The sequence below is a fragment of the Pinus tabuliformis genome, chromosome 2_1, assembly GCF_031772625.1.
Source record: "Pinus tabuliformis cultivar Carrire ecotype Pingquan chromosome 2_1, CPIR1, whole genome shotgun sequence".
Lineage (NCBI taxonomy): Eukaryota > Viridiplantae > Streptophyta > Pinopsida > Pinales > Pinaceae > Pinus > Pinus tabuliformis.
The window spans coordinates 845,196,729-845,212,953 of NC_142299.1; the positions used below are offsets into that span (position 1 = coordinate 845,196,729).

Sequence of the window (16,225 nt, forward strand, 5' to 3'; positions counted from 1 at the left end):
AGATTGAGAGCGAAGAGGATGTTACAGTGGATCTGTTGTAGGTTGTATCTCTTCAGTTTGCTGGATAATATAATAAAAGAAGCCCTGGCTATTTCTCCATGGACGTAGCCCAAACTGGATGAACCACGTATATCTGTGTCTCTCTTGTTTCATGCGTTTTCTGTGTTTATATTTCTGCAATATTTTATGTGTTCCATTGCTCTGTAATATATAATTTTCTAACCACTGGTATCAGAGTCGAAAGTCTATTTGGCTAATAAACTCGCAGGAGAGAAGGGTTCCTGGTTCGAGTGGAAGCAATGGCAGAAGATGGTAGGTTTAGGGTCGAAAAATTCAACGGCCAAAACTACCAGCTGTGGAAGATGCAGATGAAAGATTATCTGTATCAGAGAGATTTGTACCTACCATTGAGCAGAAAGACAAAGAAGCCGACGAGTATGACAGACACAAAATGGGATATTCTGGACAGAAAGGCACTTGGAACAATACGGTTGTGCCTGGCGGCGTCGGTAGCGTTTAATATTTCAAAGGAAACGACAACACAAGGTTTAATGTCGGCATTAGCCAAACTATATGAAAAACCCTCAACGTCAAATAAGGTATTTCTTATAAAGCGTTTATTTAATATGAAGATGTCAGAAGGTGGATCTGTTACAGATCATTTAAATGATTTTAATACAGTTACAAGTCAGTTAAGTTCTGTTGGGGTAAATTTTGATCATGAAGTTAGGGCTCTATTATTTCTGTGTTCATTGCCAGAAAGTTGGAATTATGGTCATTAGTAACTCTGTCTCTGGATCTAGTACTTTAAAGTTTGATGATGTTGTCGGTGCAATCCTTAGCGAGGAAATGCGACGGAAAAGCTCCGGTGAGACATCAGGTAATGCTTTGACTGCAGAGACTAGGGGAAGAAAAATAGAAAGAGGAAAGAGCCCAGGATATCACAGTAAGTCAAGAAAAGGCAGATCCAAGTCCAGATCAGGGATAGTGTGCTGGAAATGCGGGAAGAAAAGACACGTGAAGAAAGACTGCAAGTCTCGGAAGGGAAAAGAAGGAGATGCGCAACAAGAAACTAATCATGAAGCGAATGTAACAGGGGATGTGTTGCAAGATGCTTTGATTCTTTCATTAGAAAATATTATTGATGCCTGGGTGGTAGATTCAGGGGCTTCATTCCATGCCACACTTGATAAGAAACATTTTCATGATTATGTTCAAGGAGTTTTGGACAAGTTCGATTAGGTGATGATAAACCCTGTAAAATAGTTGGAATGGGTATAGTTTTCATAAAACAACAAAATGGATATCAGTGGCTATTGAAGAAGGTAAGGCATATTCCAGATCTGAAGAAAAAACTGATTTCAACAGGGCAGTTAGGAGGTGAAGGTTGCGTAACTACTTTCACAGATAAAACCTGGAAGGTCACTAAAGGATCCCTGGTAATAGCGAAAGGAGAAAAGGTTAGTACGTTATATTTATGCAATAGTATTTCTAATTCTATTAATGTTTTAACCTCTACAGGAGAAGATACGGCATTGTGGCATCATAGGCTCGGGCACATGAGTGAGAAAGGGATGCAGATTCTTCACTCAAGAAATTTGTTGTCAGGTTTGAAGCATGTTGATTTAAAATTCTGTGAGAATTGTGTTTATGTAAAACAGAAGAGAGTCAGATTCCTTATAGTTGGGAAAAAAAAGAGCAAAAAATTAAAGCTTGTGCATACAGATGTATGGGGACCTGCTCAGGTATCATCTTTTGGTGGCTCTCGTTATTATGTTATTTTTATTGATGATGCAACCAGAAAAACCTGGATTTATTGTATTCGAAATAAATCTAATGTATTTGATACTTTCAAGAAATTGAAAGCTTTAGTTGAAAATGAGACAGGGAAAAGGTTGAAGTGTCTCAGATCAGATAATGGAGGTAAATATTGCAGCAAATAGTTTGATAGTACTATTCAGATAATGGAATTTGTAGAGAAAAGATAGTTCCAAGAACACCACAAGAAAATGGTGTGTAAGAAAGGATGAACAAGACAATCATGGAGCATGCAAGGTGCATGAGATTGCATGCAGGATTGCCTTTACAATTTTTGGCAAATGTTGTAGATATTGTTGTTTATCTAATAAACAGAGGGCCTTCAAGTTCCTTGGATGGTGGTATTCCAGAGGAGGCATGGACAGGTAAAAAGGTAAACTACTCATTTTTAAAGACTTTTGGTTGTGAAGCCTTTGTCCACATTAACAAAGAAAATAGAACAAAGCTTGAGGTAAAATCAAATAAATGTACCTTTATTGGATATGGTGTTAATGATTTTGGTTATCATTTATATGATTATGAAAATCACAAAATCATTAGGAATAGAGATGTAATATTCAATGAAAAAGTTTTGTATAAGAATCAGTTGCAGGAAAAGAAACAGGAAAAAGAAAACAGAGAATACACAGTGCTTAACGATATCACAGGAAAAGTGATGGTGCCTGAAAATCATAATGATCAACAGCCAGAACAACAACCACAACAGCAACAAGCACTTCAAACACCTGAAAGTGGTGTTAGAAGATCTACCAGGATGAGTAGACCCCCTGAACGACACTCTCATTCATTATATTATGTATTGTTGACTGATTCTGGTGAACCAGAATGTTATGAAGAAGCAGTGCAGGTAGAAACCAGGAAGAAGTGGGAGCAAGCCATGAAAGAAGAGATGGACTCTTTAGCACATAACCAGACTTGGGACTTATTCAGGTTGCCTGCAGGTAAAACAACATTGCAGAATAAATGGGTTTATAGGCTGAAGGACGAAGATGGAGGAAAGCAAAGGTACAAAGCTAGACTTGTAGTAAAGGGGTTTGCACAGAAAAAAGGTATTGATTTTGATGAAATATTTTCTCCTGTTGTTAAAATGACTTCAATCAGAACTATTTTAAGTCTAATAGCTGCTGAAGATTTGCATCTTGAGCAGTTAGATGTAAAGACAGCGTTTCTCCATGGGGATTTGGAGGAAGAAATATATATGCAGCAGCCACAAGGATATGAGGTAAAAGGGAAGGAGAAACTAGTGTGCAGGTTGAAGAAGCGCTTGTATGGCTTAAAACTGGCTCCAAGGCAGTGGTATCTAAAATTTGACAGGTTTATGTCTGAACAAGGTTATACTAGATGTCACTCTGATCATTGTGTTTATCTCAAAAGGAAAAATGATGGCAGCTATATTATATTGTTATTGTATGTAGATGACATGCTTGTTGCAGGTTCTAACATGCAGGAAATAAATGTGCTCAAAAGGAAATTGGCAAACTCATTTGCAATGCACGATTTGGGTGTTGCAAAACAAATCTTTGGTATGAGAATAACTAGAGACAAGAATAATCGCAAATTAACATTGTCTCAAAGTGAGTACATAGAAAAGGTGTTGAAAAGGTTTAATATGCAGAATGCAAAACTAGTTAGTATATCTTTGGCTAGCCATTTCAAATTAAGTAAGGAGGCGTGTCTCAAGACTCAAGAAGAAATGGCTCATATGTCTAAAGTTCTATATGCATCAGCAGTTGGAAGCTTAATATATGCAATGGTCTACACAAGGTTTGATATTGCACATGCAGTGGGAGTTGTAAGCAGGTACATGAACAATCCAGGAAAAGAACATTAGATGGCAGTGAAGTGGATTCTCAGGTATTTGAGAGGTACCACAAATCAAGCATTATGCTTTGGTTGTTCAAACATTGCTCTACAGAGATATGTTGATGCAGATATGGCAGGTGACAGAGATAACAGGAGGAGCACTACAGGATATGTGTTTACTGCAACTGAAATAGCTGTCAGTTGGGTCTCAAAACTACAAAGTGTTGTTGCACTCTCAACAACAGAAGCAGAATATGTTGCTGCTATAGAAGCTAATAAAGAAATGATTTGGTTACAAAGGTTTCTGGATGAATTGGGTAAAAAGCAAGAGTTGGGCAGGTTATACAGTGACAGCCAGAGTGCATACATCTTGCAAAGAACTCTGCATTTCATTCCAAGACTAAACATATACAGCTCAAATACCATTTCATACGGTCAGCATTGGAAAATGGACAATTGAAGTTGGAAAAGATACACACTAGCCAAAATCTTGTAGATATGTTAGCAAAAGTTGTAACCAGGGAGAAACTGAGAATCTGCTCAGTTTCAATTGGTCTTCAAGTATGATGAAGAAGATGAGAAACAACCAGGTCCAAAGTGGAGTCATTGTCTAGCAAATGAAGCAGCGATGGAGTTGCTATAATCAGTCTCCAAGTGGGATATTATTGGGTGTGGAGCCTGATTATTTTCTGTATTCAAAGGTTTCAGCCGGATGTATACCCCAGGAAGACTGTACACCCCTCCACGCAGGGGGGTGCGGGGGGGAATTGTCCCCCCGCAGAGGTCTGGGGGGAAAATCCCCCCAACTAGGGGGTCTGGGGGCCAGCGGTCCCCCGGCGGGGGTTCGGAGGCAGCGCCCCCGAAGCTAAAAATAGATGTAAAATTGTCTTGTAAAAGTCTAGTAATTTCTAGTCAATCTGGGTTGTTCATTAGGCGGATGATCTGACGGTAGAAGTTATGTTTAATTTATGGTTTTTTGTCCTAGAAGACAACCCCTCACTATATATGAGGGAATTGTATTGCATCTATATATATATAAAAATATCTGTATTCTGAGTGAGGAAGAAAGAGGAGATTGAAAGCGAAGAAGGTGTTACAGCAGATCTATTGTAGGTTGTATCTCTTCAATTTGCTAGATAATATAATAAAAGAAGCACTGGTTGTTTCTCCGTGGACGTAGCCCAAACTAGGTGAACTACGTATATCTGTCTCTCTTGTTTCATGCATTTTCTGTGTTTATATTTCTGCAATATTTTATGTGTTACATTGCTCTGTAATATATAATTTTCTAACATATAAAATGTAGCTAAAGTTGTGCAAGAACCCAGAAAATCTAGATAACTCTTTTAAACAGTGAATTCAATGATTTTAAGCTTAGTTCCACAAAAAAGACAAAATCCCACAAGTTTGTTTCATTGTATACCATTTTTCAGTGTGAAATGCATGCTATAAATTTATAACAAATGTCGATCCTGATTAATTAAAACCTATTCTCCCCTATGTAATTTCTAAAAAGCAGGGAAAATCTGTCAAAAGAATGCCAACCAATGATGGAGAAACTATCTCACAAGAAGTGATATATCATACAAAAATGAAGAGGGAAAGCCTTGCAAATCAAACCTGATACGGTCAAGAATTCTTCCATGGTAAATTGCGACTCTCTTTCAAATTTAACCAGCTTTGGTTTTTGTAAGGAGCGCGGTGGAAAATCCTACAGGTTTGACTCATTCTATACCTTTTTTAATTTTTTTCTTTCTTTTTCAGTCCTAAATTTGAAGTGTGAAGTTGAATATTGTCTCGTAAATATCCTGAAAGTTTTGGCAGTGTAGGGAACAAGCCTGCAGAAATTGCAATGTAAGCTCTGTGGGCACCCCATGACAGGAGGGGTTACCCTGTTGGAACACCGCCTTGCTAGAATTCCAAGGCGTGAGGTTGGAGATTGTACAAGCTCATACCCAGAAGGTAGTTATGAATGCTGCCCGCCAGAAACGAAGTAGACCTGTTAACTAGGTTTATGCCTGGAGTTTAAGACAGTAACCTATCAAAAGGATGGTCGCAGGTTAGACACAAGGACAAAATGTTTACTTCGTATACCACCGAAACAACAAGTTTTTGACATGTAAACAAAGACATTTTCTCCATGGGATTGCGTAAAGAGTTATCAAGCACAAATTTCAGTGAATAAAATACATTTTAAAGCATTGTATTTGCTTCTCATCCAACCCGAATTCCCGTTAAAAAATAAGAAAAAGGGCATCTACTCTAGCATTGCACTGGAGCAAAGTAATTTCAGAGGAAATTGATGAAAAGCGTACATAGAAAAATTGAAAGAGTACTTAGCAAAATCAGTTGGACGCCTCAACAAAAAAAAATACAATAGAATTTCAGCCAATATGATGCTTTCCCTGTGCGTGTCACTGAAAATTTCCTGTGCGGGAAAACCTCTTTCACAGAAAAACTAGCACTTAGGGATTAAAGAACCTAGTGCGTTAAAACTCTTCCGTGGGCGCTCAAGGAAGAGAGAACGTGGCTCAGAACACACGCGCCATTTAAGTTCTTTTTCTGACGCACTAAACAGTTTTCTGTGTTCTATGGCCTGCGGTCACAGGGTTCACCTATAATTCGAACCTTAGGTGAATCTCAAAAGGAAAAAATCAAATTTGTTGAAGCTCAAAAGGTGACAAAAAAAGATATTTTAATACTTAGTGATTGAAAAACCAGAAAGAAAATGTAACTGTTTCGTTGCCTACGATTTAGCTTAACACATATAAACCCAGTAATCTAAAACGGATACAGGAATACAGGATAACGATAAAAGCGCCCCCGGAATAAGAAGCTCACCTGATCAAGCTTTCTAATAAAACCAATATGACAAAACAAGGATGCCTTGCTCCCTAATCGACCTCAACGAGTCATCTGTGGTTCTGAATGTGACAGTAGCTAGGCGTGTGAGTGTTCCAACTTCCGATGATTCTGCAACTGTACCGGTTTATATACGGCATATACTAGTGAGTCGTCACTGTGCCGTGTAATTTTTAAAATGAATTTTTTTTATAGCTTGTAACATAGGGAGGTTTAAGTTGTACTTTATATTATATATTTAATATGTAATATATTTCTTATAAAGTCATATATAATATAAAGGTATAAGTTATGAAGCATGTGAGCAATAAACCCTTCCAACAAGTTATTATGGTTCAACTTAGGCTATTGGCTCTCGATCCCGATGTGTTCCATGTCGTGTGGTATACCTTGAGAAGTTACATCCTCCATGCCCCAAGTATATTTTCATTCTCCACCAATCCCTTGATTTGCGTATTCACTTTTGCTGCATGCATATAAAGGTGAAAGAGAAGTCAAAGATGATGATGTGGATTTTTCACCCAAAATGAATTCGAAAAGTGGGAGACTTCATTTGCTCCTTGAAATCAGCGATTAAGGCATATAAAGCAACAAAGTGATGGAGACATGCAACAAAGTAATGGAGACATGTGCTAAGGAGGAGTGAGTCACTAAAGTTGTATAAACCATGTTTTAAATAACTGAGATTGAAAGTTCAAATCAACAAAAATATTATAATTTTATAAAATATTTTATTTATAAAAAAATAAAATTATTGTTACAAAAATATTTTATATTATAGTTTGAGTAGGTTTAATACTTAAGAGTATAGGTTGGTTTTTATTTTTTTTACAAGTTTAAATATAAACTCAGTATGTATGTTATTTATAAATTTTATTTTTTAATCATTAAATTGGGTGGAGTTAGTATAATAACTTGCAAGTTAACATTAGTCGTAACTTGTAACCTAGTAAGAGTCAAGATGTCATTCGTAGTGGAAACATCTACCCCTTAAGTTCTATCATAATGGTCTTGTATTAATTTATCAACATGTACAAACTCTCCACACATCTAGTTTTGAACATGTCACCTCTTCCAAGGAAACCCATAGATTTTTAGCAGTCAAATCGCTAGATAGAAGCAGGTCCCTTGTGTCGTAAACAAAGGGTTCTCATACACCAATTTGGTGTCTAGCTTAGTTGTGACCTTAAAATTGGATTATTATTATTATTATTATTATTATTATAAGGAAATAGGGTTTCACTTAATCACTTCCTCTTTTGCGTGGGTCTTTTCCCCTACAAGCCTCTACTTCAGGGGTTCTCATGGCGCAACCCTCAAGAGGGGGCATGCACCCCTCCTTCAAAAGCACCATGTCTAGAGATAGCTCAGCAGCTGTGACACCTCACCGCTCGCCACCAAATAACCATGGATCTGTAGATTTTGATCTTGTCGGTAAGGAGAGAACTTTGACGAGGGCTTACCAGCAAAATAAAAAACAAGGATGTTATCTTCACAAAGTAGTGGAAGACCTAAAGTTTGAAATTCAAATAGGAATTTTAGAGGATTGTATACATTATATGAAAGACCATGCCCTAATATGTAAATGTTTAGGACTATGGCCCACATAAATATCTTTGATCATCTAAATTCAAAACAAATGGCAACCACAAGGACAAGTTGATCTTGAGCTGGGAGCGAAAGCTTTTTTTCGTAGCCATCTTCAAGAATTTGGAAGATCAGACCAAAGTCTTTGAAAATGAACCATATTTTTTTTAACAAAGTTGGCCTCTATATGAGATTTTGGAAGGAAAGGTAAAATCCAGAGAAAGAACATTTTTTAGTAGTACTAGTTTGGGTGCGGATATTTTATTAACAAGAGAATTTTGGCACGAGGAAGTGCTAGAAGGAATCGGTAATACAATAAGGACATTCATCAAAATATCTAAGGCAACAAAATGTTGCAGGCATACTTCATATGTCTGTATATGCATTTATATGAATATCTCAAAACCCCTTCTAGCTTCCAGTGAGCTACACAAGCAATAACTGGACTACAAGCACGTCCCCTTCAAGTGCAGACAATGTCATGAATATGTCCATTTATTCCATGATTGTCCTTTAACTCAAAGGGACACCTCACAAGAACAACGCGAGAAAAAAGATGTCGAGGGTTTTGAGCAAGTTACAAACAGACGAAGGAACCCTCACCAACAAGAGGCTCTAAAACCCTAAGAAAATCCATAATCTAAATACAAATTTGTAGCTTTAAAGGACGATACAGAAATGGTCGACACCCCATGTTACACAACATTTTGTCACTGTCCCTGTACTCCCCGTCCACAATCCTGGAGGACCTCTATAGTGAACCCTACATGCTTTCCCATCATGAAGAAACTCCCAGTATGTCCCTCTTCATGAGCAGAATAATTCCCCTTTGCATCATTTCCCAAGAATCTTCCTTTTACCCCAGTTTACAAGACCGACGCTACTAACCAGTTTCCTCCTCGCGCTGATTTGCAAAGATTAAAACTAGCACTAGCATCGTACGAAGCGACTAAGCCCTTTTCCAGTCGTGTCGATCCTCTTTTGGCAAGTTTTTTAAATATGGAGTTGAAGCTTCCAGGTCTAGAAGCTTCGTAATGGAAGTCTAGTAGATGGTTGGGCTGGATGGAGCTGAAGAAGTCAGTTTGGGCTCCTTTCCCCTATTAGGATGGAAAAAACTCAAGAGATAATACCTTCTCCCATGATGAGAGGAACCATCTCCCATCCATCCAAGCTATATAAACCTCTCTTTTCCCAAGCTAAACTAGTTTTAGAGTGAGTTTGAATGATCAACAAGATATTTATAGCTTGTAGCTTTCTAGTGTATGTTTGAGGGAGAATAATGTGTTTGGTTTGGTTTGAGACTAAAGGGAAGAGGCCTTAAAACTTCCATTGTTGGGGCTATCCATGAGATGCTAGCAGAAGTGTGGGAACCTGGATACGTCGGAGGAGACCAACAACGTCAAGGCATTGGTTGTAATCTCTTTCTGATTTATATGAATACAACTATTGATTGATTTCCTACATGAAGTGTTATCTTACATCTTTATGGCTTAATGTTCCTTGACCTGTTAAGTAGGATGAATACAATATTGTATGCTATCACGTTTGTTGTTGTTGTTTGTTTGCTTGTTTCAGGTATTCGAAGGAAGGAAACGAAAGATAGCTGGAGTAAGGAAGCAGGATCATCACCAAGCGGAATAGCGTTCTAAGAGGTAGGCCCTCTTATTTGATTCTAGCTTAAGGATATTTTCCATAGATTTTTTGTTTGTGGCTAGACCCACTCTCTCGGGCTAGAGGAATTGTTTGTGTCCGCACTGAGAATTTACCTGCACCACAAATTGGTGACTCCGCTGGGGAGCCAATCCTTCTGTTTGATTGATTGTCATTTTATGGTTTTGTGTGAACTTTTCTAGTATCACCATTTCCCTTTAGTGTTCTCTGCTTTGCCTGGTTTACTGCTCTGAGCCTGAAATTTACAGTGGCAAGTCTGGTTTTAGCCTTTGAAAAAATTTATTTTTTTCCTTGAATCCTCGGTCAGCGCATTTATTTTTCTGACAGTCACGCCGATTAGCGCGAGTTTCTCAAAAACAGTCGTGTCGACCCCCTTCTGGCGCTTGTTGTCAGTTAGGCAGTCACGCCGATTCCTGTAGGTGAAGATCAAGGCTTCCCCTAAATCGTAACCAGTGTGTCTTGCCCTTATGATTTTTGTCTCTTACATTTAACAAAGCTAACATTACTTGCATGTCTCAAACATGACATTGGTTCTCTCTTATGCTTCTTGTCTTCGCCAAGGAATATCACAAAGTTGACAAAATGGCAGTCAGGCCATCATCCCCGATGGGACTCTTACTCCAAATGATGTAGGGTCTAATTTGGACGTTATACTAGGGAGATCCCCTAGTGTTGGAAAAATTTCCATCACCGTTAACACATTTGTCTACTAGAAGGAGAGCAACTAGTGCATAGTAGGTTGTTCATCACATTCATTTCCTAAATCATCACAACAAGGCAGTAATAGTCCAGGTTCGCCTATGTCGTATATAGCTAAGATAGAAGAATCACCTCCACACAGTCCAAAACATGCATATGAAGTTACATAAGAACAACTCAGAGGTTTATGTCCTATCACCCATGAGTTTATGAAATCCCTTGGATTACTTCATGTCGCACCAATTATCCCTCACAAGCGGTCAATTAAAGATACAACTTGTGGTGGTGTACTAGTCACTACAGTTCAAGATTTTGTGAAGGATTCCTTGGACTACCTAGTCAAATCGGTTGAAAAAATATTTAAACTAAGGAAACGAGAAACCACCCCATACTAAAAATCTGGAGGGAGATGGGGTAAACATCTATATTTCGGATGAGAACGAGTTGAATGGTAATGAGAATCCAAACGATGAAGAGGAAGAACCTTCAGGTTCAAACAGTGACGAGGAAGAAAACAATGAAAACATGGCATACGACAAACAATTGGATTGGATGGCCCAAGGGACACTTGCTCTTCTGGGAGCATTTCATCGCTTGCCAAAACACCCAAAAAATTTCCTAACAAAGTGTGATCCTGATAAGACTATTAAGACTGAGGACGACATTGACAATTTTTATTTGTGGTTGAGAATGTTAGAAGTTCGTTATGACGTTGTAGCCTACATATTATTCCCATATACATTCAAGAACAAGGCATCAACGTGGTATCACAGCCTTCTGACCAATTCAATCCATAATTGGAGAGAGTTCAAGAAGCTCTTTTTGGAAAAAATAGTTAATGATAAAGCTCCCACCATGTTGTTGAAAGAAATCAACAATCTTAAGATGGGGAATAAGGAGAAAGTTAAGGATTTTAATCTTATATTCACCACCAATTTAAATAATTTCCCCATGGATGTGTAACCACTTGATTTTATTATGAAATATTATTATACCTTAGCCTCGCCCACCAACATTTTTTCTCTGTTAAAAGTGTTGTTAAAGGCATGTTAGTAGAAAACTTTGATGGGGTCATAGCCCTCGAAAAGTATCTGAAATAAATTGGAATTATTACTGAAGACTCAAAGGACATATGTAAGAAACCCCAAACTTCCTCTCCTAAAACCAAGGATAAATATTTTTTTGATATGGAAAGTTTAGCTAAATCGTTGAAGCTATTGACAAACAAAGTATTTGGCTTAAATATGAACAATAGTGAGGGCTCTTCCATTAGTAAGTCCTTTAAGCCCTTTTTCAAGAAAAACTCTAATCAGTTGGCCCAATCTTTGCAAAGCCCCAATGTGGTTTTAAATGTCAATGTAATGGGTATGGAAAACTTTTATACATTCCATAAGGCAATACATTCCAAGAATACATGCCCATAATGGATGTATAACATGACTATGAGGTTGAACAAGGCCCTTGGAGATCAATGTTGATAGGAACAAATATATTCACCGAAGGAAGAAAGTGAAGCCTCCCCACCAGAAGATGATACAAATGATGGTAAATCCATTTTTGTTTTTGATCTCATTGCGAATAGTGAAGAAGAAGTTGTTGGTGAATATGTAGTTGATGACACTCCTCATACAAAAACAATCTAAATAATATAATCTTAGGAGTAAAGGACCAACACCTGAGTTTGAAGTTAAAAAGCAGAGAAAGACACTTCTAAGGAGGATGTCCTCTGAATGAACCAACTCATAATTCACAACATAATTATGGAACTTTCCAACCTTCCAAGAACACTTTAGGGAATGCTAAAAGTAAGTCTAACACACCTGGAGTATCAAAGAAGGCTTCCCCACTCACTTCTATAGCTTAGCCTGCCAAAAATGATAATGTGGCATGCAATGTTGAATACAACATTATTGAAGATATGAAGAAGACTTGATCCAACATACATATCTATGAGTTAGCTAAGTTAGAAAGCCAGAGAGAATTGATCATCAAAACTTTTGTGTCGATGCCTCTGTGAGATAAAGCAACTGCTACTTCTAAGGCTTCATCGGGTAAGTCCAAAACTATACCAAACCTTGAATCTATTGTTAGTGGTGTGGATGTTAATTCAAAACCCTCTTGTATTCCTTTTTTATTAACATTTTAAAATTTTAATTATAATTTCCACAATTATCTTGTTTATTCTGGTACATCTACAAATGTAATACCTTTATCAGTTGCTAAAAATATTAATGCTAAATTAGAAAATACAGATGCTAGGATTATACAACTTGACAAATCCCAAGTCCAAGTAATTGGTGAACTAAACAATGTTTTGATTTGATTGTCTTATGATGATAGAGTTCATCAATTCATTGACATTGTTGTTGTGGACATTTTAGAGGCTTATGGTTTATTGTTAAGTAGGGATTGGTCGAGTAAGTTACAAGGCTACTTTGCAACAGACTGGTCCCACCTATGGCTGCCATACAAGGGGAAAAACAATCATATCTGGGTGAATAGTGATCCTTTAATGAAATATATTGTCATAGAATTGGAAGCACATAACGAGCCTATAAGTGTAGTTCAAGAAATTTTGGGAAATTGTTTTCTTGAATTTGACATTAGATGTTATCTTTCACCACCATCTCTCGTACCATCAGACATTTAGTTGTAACTCCTTTGTAGTCCTCCAGCTAGCTGTAATGACACATGTACCATGGATATAAATACTTTTAGTTTAAAGACTAACCAGGTTGCTACTAATCTTTGGACATTGTACTATGATGGATCTAAGTAACGAGATGGAACTGGAGCAAGCTGCATTCTGATGGACTCAAAGGAAAATAAATATTTGATCTCTTATCTCTTGCAATTTGAGTGTACTAATAACGTTGTAGAATATGAAGCACATATACTTGGACTAAATAAATCCATTAACCTTAAGGTAGAGGGCTTAAAAGTGATAGGTGATTCAAAAATTATTACGAGACTGGTATGTAATAACATCCATTATATATCTCCAAATCTCAAGAATTATCTACAAGAGGTATGGAAACTTCTTTCTTCTTTCAAAGCTTTTGATATTAAGTTTGTACCTAGAATTAACAATTCCACTACAAATACTTTAGCAAATGCAGCAGTTAGGTTCACTTCGTTTATAGATAGTTTTTCAATTGAAATTATTTATAAGCCCTCTATTCTAGATAGTGTGACTAATTTATGTGTATTTAATGATGATAAATAGATCCTTGATTTTATGACGAATGGTGACATATTCAAGGATGTAACTATCGATGAAGATGTGCATGACATATATGTACAAGAAGCAGCTGAAGTGCCCAAAGGCCACCCAATGCCTAAAGGAGTCGTTTCATTGGAAAATATTTTTGATTTGCAAAACCATTTTAAAGGCCCACCAAGCACAAAATCCCAATTCTCGACTTTATTATATGTGCATATCAACCTTGGGACAACTGAAGATCCTAAATATGTTAATCTCGAAACATGTTTTTCCTGAAAAGAACGACACACATTCATCTATTTATTTAAACAATATTGAGACGTGTTTGTGTGGAATTACGAATATTTAAGGACTTATGACACCAGGATTATCCAACACGTCATTCTGATAAAGGAAGGGGCCAAGCCATTTCAACATAAGCTTAGAAAAGTACATCCCACGCTTGAACCCTTGATACATAAAGAGCTAAAAAAGTTGTTGAATGTCTGCATAATATTCAAAGTCCGACATTCAATGTGGGTTTCAAACATTGTCCTAGTAAGAAAGAAGTCTGGTGAGATCAGACTCTATGTAGATTTAAGAAATCTCAACTAAGAATATGATAAGGATAACCACCCCATGCCTTCCATGGAAAAAATATTACAGATGGTTTCTAGAGAATAAATGTTCTTGATAGTAGATGAATTTTTAGGATACAATCAAGTCCTTGTAGCAGAACTTGACAAACTTAAGACCACCTTTAAAACCAAATGGGGTATGTTTGCATTGACACAAATACATTTTGGGCTAATTAATGTAGGACCAACGTTTCAATGAGCGATGACCATTTCATTTTGAGGACTCCCTGGTCGAAGCATATTGGTATACCTTGATGAAAAAATAATTTTCTCTAAACTAAGATTCGACCATCTGCATCATGTAAAATAGAACTTCAAAAGTTGTAGGAAGTATGGAAAATCTTTAAATCTGAAGAAAAGCATCTTCGCAGTGTTTGAGGGAAATCTTTTAGGGAACATCATAATAGAAAGAGACATTAAAGTAGACCTATAATGGGTTAAAACTATTTCTCAAATACCATATATAATAAATAACAAGGCAATGCTATCCTTCCTTGGGAAGATAAATTTCCTTAGGAAATTCATTTCAAACTATGCATAGATCATGAAACCTTTACGAGATATGATCAAGAAGGATGCAACTTATAAATGGGATCAAAAGGAGAAAAAAACTTTTGATCGAATAAAATAGGCCATAGTTGAAGTGTCGACACTATACAACCCAGATTTTGAGGACTTCTTCCTATATACTTTTGCTTCAGACTCTTCGATTACGATCGTATTGACTCAGAAGGATAATCAAGATAATGAACAGGTAATTTCATTTATGAGTGTCAGGTTACAAGGATCAGAGTTGAACTATCCAAAAATGGAAAAACAAGATTATTTAGTGTATAAGGCAGTAAAACACTTTAGGCCTTATATTTTGAAGAGTCATGTTATAGTCTTTGTTCCCCATTTGATGGTTTGATCATTGTTTGTATAACAAGAGTTGGATGAATGAATAGTGAACTCGTTGATGTGCTTAAAAGACTATGATTTTGAGTTTAAACATGTTCATACCATTAAGGGTTGCGGTATTTTTCAACTCATCGTGAAAGCAATTGGTTCACAAGAAGAAGATATGTCTAGTTGGGAACAAGAGATCAAGATGTACAATTATGAATTCATTGCTCCGTCAGAAACACCATCATCGAGATACGTTAATATACAGTAATATCTTGAACAAGTCACTTTGCCATATCATCTTTCAACAAAACAAAAGAGGGCTATCTATCTAAAGGCATTGTCATATCAACTGGTTCACAATGTTCTATTTCGAAAATGATATCTTCCTAAAATGCTTGGAATTGTCATACTCATAAAAGGTTTTGAAAGATTTGCATGATGGACCAGTTGATGGACATTATGCAGGGGATACCACTGCACATAAAGTTATGTGAGCCAGATACTACTAACCGACTTTATTCAAAGATTCACATGTTTATGCTAGAAAGTGTCCCATCTTTCAGAAATGTGATGGTCATGAGAAAAGGTCAACCGCCCATCTGCAACTGATCGTAGTTGAAGAACCCTTTCAATAGTGGGGATTGGATGTAATTAGAGAAATCTTCCCTCACTTGTCGAAGTAGCATTGATACATATTGATTTCCACACACTATTTTACTAGATGGGTAGAAGCCATTCCCCTCAGGCAAGTGAATGATCAGGAGGTCATCCACTTTATTAATCAGAATATCATCACCAGGTTCGACATTCCTACTTCACTTGTAGTTGATAATGCAACATACTTTTCATTGTTGAAATAATATGATTTTTCATTAGAAAACATCATTGTTTTGAAACATTCATCAAATTTCTAATCTCAAGGAAATGATTTAGTAGAATGAATGAACAAGAATTTAATTTGAATTATAAAGAAAACAATTTTAAATGAATAAAGGACTGGGAACAATGCTTTGACGAATGCTCTATGGGATGATTGATTAACTCCCAAACCTTCCTT

The 16,225-nt window shown here is 36.9% G+C and overlaps 1 protein-coding gene across 2 annotated transcripts in view; it reads right to left on the bottom strand.

The window, feature by feature from the left end:
• Positions 1-6,606, bottom strand: part of LOC149203292 (DNA-directed RNA polymerase III subunit 1-like) — a 450,745-nt gene extending 444,139 nt beyond the window's left edge. For both annotated transcript variants that reach the window (XM_089403379.1, XM_089403376.1), the window contains exon 1: positions 6,463-6,606. The gene's annotated coding sequence lies outside the window, so the exon portion shown is untranslated. The remainder of the gene's footprint in view (positions 1-6,462) is intronic.
• Between the last annotated feature and the right edge of the window lie 9,619 nt (positions 6,607-16,225).